The sequence below is a fragment of the Hippocampus comes genome, unplaced genomic scaffold, assembly GCF_001891065.2.
Source record: "Hippocampus comes isolate QL1 unplaced genomic scaffold, H_comes_QL1_v1.1 scaffold82, whole genome shotgun sequence".
NCBI lineage: Eukaryota > Metazoa > Chordata > Actinopteri > Syngnathiformes > Syngnathidae > Hippocampus > Hippocampus comes.
In genome coordinates this window covers 433435-438986 of record NW_017805135.1, presented here as the reverse complement: position 1 = coordinate 438986, position 5552 = coordinate 433435, and the positions used below count along the sequence as shown (strand labels likewise).

The 5552-nt window shown below is 41.9% G+C and overlaps 1 protein-coding gene across 1 annotated transcript in view; it reads left to right on the top strand.

The window, feature by feature from the left end:
• The window catches only part of LOC109513880 (AT-rich interactive domain-containing protein 3B-like), an 89791-nt gene that overhangs the window by 48758 nt on the left and 35481 nt on the right, over positions 1-5552 (top strand). The gene's annotated exons all lie outside the window — the stretch shown is intronic.

Below are 5552 nucleotides of genomic sequence, written 5' to 3'. Positions count from 1 at the left end.
AAAAAAAAGGAAAAAAATCGGTTAAAAACCCTTTTTTATTGCACCCTTAATATATATATAATGCTGATCTATCAAAACAACAGCAATGGGAACAAAGTGTGATGTTTCAGACATTTTTCTCAAAATTTTTGGTGTAACACATTTTTCTGAGTTTACATTTCATGTATTTGCATGCAAACATTTTGAGACAGAAATCTTAGAGGGCCCAGGTTAAGATTCCAATTAAATAAGATGTCATTTGAGCACTAGGCGTTAAGGTGACTGATCATGACGAGTGAAAATGTCAGTAGCCACCTTAACCTGACTAAAAAGGTGATGTGAAGCGTTAACATTCCTTTTTTTGACCAGTCTCCCCCTTCAAGAGCCAACATGTCTTTGCAGTCGACCGGGTTCATGTTCCACTTGGAGTGGACCCTCTGAAGGCCAACCTCCTGTTCAAGATCAATTATTTTGAAAAGTCACCACAATCTGTGTTACGTTAAGTCGTATTTTACATTCCTGTTTCAAATGTTGGAGTATGTCACATGTGAAATTCTGAAATTAGTCTCAAATTAGACAGGCATGTCCACAATATGGCCTAAACCAATATCTCAATATTTTTCGGCTATATCTTCGATACACGATAAAGATCTCAGTTTTCGGTTTTCTACTGTAAGTCACTATATAAAATAGTGGTGTCAAAATTAACCAATTATTCCACATTGAATCGATTTTCAAATTAATCTAAACAATGACTTGATTAATATCGTTATCCCATTTTAATCAAGTCATCGTTGAGAGTCATTGTTCAACTTAGAATTGTCCAAATCCTCTGATTTCAGCCATGCAACAGGAATTATGCTCAGTTTTCTGTCGTTCGTCATGAAAGTAGACTGATTACAGTATCTTTTGTGGTTAATCAAAAAAAAAGGCATTTGCAAACATCTGCTTTTAGTTTGCCAAACATTGACCGAATCAGTTTCACAAAGGTTGATGAGTACATCAGTCCTCTTTCTTCCTTCTTCAGACAGGCAAAAATCACGACTAAGTTTCATCAACCTTTCTTTCAAGCCAGTTTTTCTTTGAAAATGAAAGTGCACTTTCTCAGCTTTATCATTTCACAGCAGTAAAGTCAAATTAGCATTGTGAGCAAACCAGGAGAACAGCAAAGAGTGAAAGAAGCGAAACTGCAAAGAGAATTTCAAAACGACGAAATTGTCCACTAACATTTCTCTGCATTTATTACCGAACGAAGCCCAGTGACGCCAAACATAAAGCCAGACCTGCAATGGAACGGTCTCGCTCTGTATCATAGCATGCTGGTGAGTTAACAGGCTCGTGCGCACCAAACAAAAATAACTTTGCTTTCTTAAACAAAACAGATAGCACTTGATCTTAACCCTTTCATGCACCAAAAATGATAACCTGTACCCTGATAACATGATAAACTGTCCACCGTAGTAACCGCTGTCCCTGAACAGGTTAGAGCTGAAGATGTTCAACTATAAACAGTCAAGACTGATCAAGAGATTCAGTATGAGTCTCACTCAAGCTGGTTTTATGAATACCAAGTCAGTCAAGATTTTGCCAAGCAAGTCCCAAGTCCTAAAATGGGCAACTTAAGTCTGACGAGAGTCCCCCACGTATGCCTGCTAGCATGGGCTGCTAATCTTCTTTCATAAGAGGACATTGCGTTTGATTGTCATTTCCTACATTTTAAAATATGGTTCAAAAGTTAAGCACGAAGCTTGAAGCCAACATCGCACGGAGGGCAGTTTGAAGCTTCTTTATACCTCGCACGGGCAGCGACCCCGCTGTGTCACTGTGGCCATTCCGCTCGCTGTTTCCATTTAGACTCAATCGCAACCCACACGTGTCGTTTTGTTTTGCAGTTTCTGTCCAGTTTCTCTTCATTTTCTGGCCTATTCTGGTCGCTGTTTCTGTTTTTTTTACTTTGCCAAACAAGTAACAAGGCCACAGCGACGACAATGCATGAATGGCCGTGGATGACGAGGTGATGCATTTCATTGTTTTGGGAAATGGGTCAAGAATGCCGTGTGTGTGTGTGTGTGTGTGTGTGTGTGTGTGTGTGTGTGTGTGTGTGTGTGTGTGTGTGTGTAGGCTTCTACACTCATACACACGCCTACGCCGCCGCTAAGCTAGCTTGCTTCAGAGCAGCAGCAATGAACTCTGTGGTGTGTGTTCCCTCCTCCGTGGTGACGAATAAATGATCCTCAAAGAGGGACCTCTCCAGGGAAAGCTGAGTACATCCTCGCAGCATGTGACTAAACGGACCAATCGGAAGAGCATGCGCGCTGGATTCTATATGCGGCAACCATTTCTGGTTTGTGTGCGCAGCCATGTGTTACAGACGCTTCGGTCAGGTGACACAATGCCACCGTTGTTACCTGTGCGTATGTGGGAGCATAAAAGAGGCCTTTCGACTTTGTCCTGGGTTAAAGTCAGGACCCGCATTGCCTGCGGACCGGCTGGTGTTTTTTGTGTCAACACGTTTGTGGTCCGCCGAAGGTCATCGAACCCGCTAAGACGGTCGTCGCTTTTAATGAAGTTACACTTGTGAGCATTGCAAACTATCAGTTTGTGATCTTTTTTTTTTAACTCAGTATGCAATTGGGATGACATCACTACACTGAAATCGGGAAACGGTTTAATTCTGTACGTTTTTTGTTTTTTTATTATTATTTCAGTTAAAACTGAAGGGGAAGACTAATTTCATGCGCACGTTTTTAAAAATATACCTTTCGCAGGTACTCGCATTTAGTCTGACAGCCACGATAATAACACTTCATTCAACTTGTCATGGAAATATGGAAGCACATTGTGTATTTCCTCTGCTTCTGTACGTTTTCCCATCAGTTAGATACACTCTATCATGTATTTACAGTGTCCTAACGTTGATATCAGCATGTATCGTGGATGGGTGTTCATGCAAGGTATCGATCATCTCACGCTTAGCTATCATTGGTGTTGTACGTGTATGTTTGCGTGTCGACCTTTCGAATTTCGTCTTATGTGGATTCAGAGTTATTTGGATGCTTTTATGCACTACATTACACACGTGAGGATCATGTTCATGGGTTGAAAGTGGTATCGCTGTCGTCCATTTTAATGATGATATACCATTGTTTTCTTGTGCATGGAATGCAGTTAATTTTTGCATCGCGACCCGACGTCACAACAATTCAACCATGCCCAGCGAGATCCGTTGTGGTCGCCTCCAACCATGCATTTCTCCTTAGACTTTGATTGGAGAGGTTTATGTGAGCTGTTGTCACATATCTTTAAGGTTGATATACGGCAGTTGTTTAAATGTCTATCGGTGGTTCTAAGGTTGCATAAGGTGCAGTTCAACAACGTCGGGGCCAAAAGTGTTTATGGTCGCCTTGAAGTACGCCGTGTCAGTGGGATGAGAGGGTCAAAAAGGAATTGTGATTTGTAATCATCGTTGATGTACATGGGAAGATGGTCAAACTATAAAAAGTGATTATTTCACAATGACCCCCCCAAAAAAAAACAAACCCAAAAAATGGAAACTAACTGCTGCAAATGGCATATCAATGTTGTTTGGGAAGTTAGGAAATCTCCCCTCATGTTTGCTTTTATCAGCAAGATTACTTTGTTAAACTTTGGGCAGTTGACTATCCACCCCCCAGCCCCTGAAGTATACGAGATTATAAATAGTCAGCCACAGAACTGATTTATCTCCTGTTATAGTCGTTTATAATGGCTAAAGGTTAACAGAAGTGTGGACAAATGCAGTGCAAAGGTCTCTATGTTCTCCAAATGTCATATAGTGTGTATTTACCTTCACATGATGATCCTATGGCATGTTTCATTGGCATACTAGAGATAAGTGGAGCCCAACAGTGGTGGGGAGGAGGAGGGGGGGGGGCTTTTTCCTCTCAAATTAGGGCTGAATTGCCTTTTGGGGCTTGCAACACCCCCTCCCCCCCAAAAAAAAACGTGACAGTTTTTTGCAAGTGTGTATATACTGTGATTAATTATGTCTATTCGGCATTCTGAGAACAAAAACAAAAAAACATCCATTTATCACTGCATATATCACTGCAATATTTCACCTCACAATTCAATATCGATTCAGATAATTCCCCCTGCAATTCAACATCAGTTGAGCGAATACGCTGAATTGATTCACCTTGTGGTGCGGGATACTTTGCGTGTGATTCGCGTTGGGTGGGCGATCGACCAAACAACAACAACAACATGGCGACTACAGCAAGGTGTGGCAGCCTGAAGCAAGCGCTTTCTACTTTTAAATCTGAGGGGTGCCGTCGTTTTTGGGTCCCCTGTTCAATTTGCCGTCAAACTGCCGCCAAGCTCTGTCTGCGTGCAGAAGATAACGCCGTGTCTGCAAGGACCTTCAACTGTGCAGGGTTGTGGGAAAACCAACGGTTTAAGATCACATAGAGATACCCGAAGCACGATACGCGACACCAGCACGGAAACGCACGTCAGAAGTTGCCATCCAGAAGCTTGGAAATGGAGCTGAAGGCCTGATTTTTGGAGTTGTTGACGTCATAGAGACAGCTGGGCTTCCAGAGCGACTGAATGAGAAATTATTTCTTCTCATTTTATTGAATGAAGAAATATTAAATTTACATGCACTTAACTTTTACAATATAGAAGTGCCAGCATGTTGTTGTTTTTTTTTTTTTTTTTTTTTTTTGCTTTGATACTCCATTTGAACCAATAAATTATTGTGCAATTTCTCTATTGCAATTTCTGAGAGGAAATAAATACTGCATTTACAAACCCTTTTTTTCGTGATTACACAATTTTTATATTTTTGCCTTTTTTTACCCCATATGCAGAAATTACTGCAATCTAGTGAGTTTTGTATCGTTCAATGAGACTTCTGCACCTCTCAGCGGAATTTTTGGCCCACTCTCATGTTTGAAGGGTGCTTTCTCCAGACGGCATGTTTCAAGATCCTTCCACAGATGTTCAGTCAAAGCATTTCCATCAGGGCTCACGGAAAGCCACTTTTAGCCATTCTTGGGTGTTTTTAACTGTGTGTTTGGAAAAATGGGGTGTGCTCATTTCATATAATCTTTCAAACCCAATCGATCGGGGAAAAAAAAAAACATACTTGTTTACGTGGCGTAAACCCTTTACAAGCATTTAGTGTGAAAGGCACAACACACAACCTTTTGGCCCACGGGGCCCTTCAATTCAGGCCCTGTAATTTTCATTGAGCAATGAGCTCCTGCTTGAAATGAGACCCCCGAGCCGGAGCTATTAACGTGAGCCCCCCCTGGTTCTACTTTGCTCCAAAGGGACCTTGTTTTGATTCCTGATGCTTTTATAGGTCTTGTCTTTAAGGAGACATTCCTGCTCGGCACATACCGTGCGCCCCTCTTTGCTCCTATTTTCCTTCCTTCCCGTCTTGTGGGGCCTTTGCAACCCCCCCACTCACAAACACAACAATGATCACAACATATGTGTGTGTTGCTAAAGGCCGCTGACCAGCCTGCCCTCTCCTGACAGCCTAGCTAGCTACACTCCATGAACTTGGGACACCCGTCACAGCT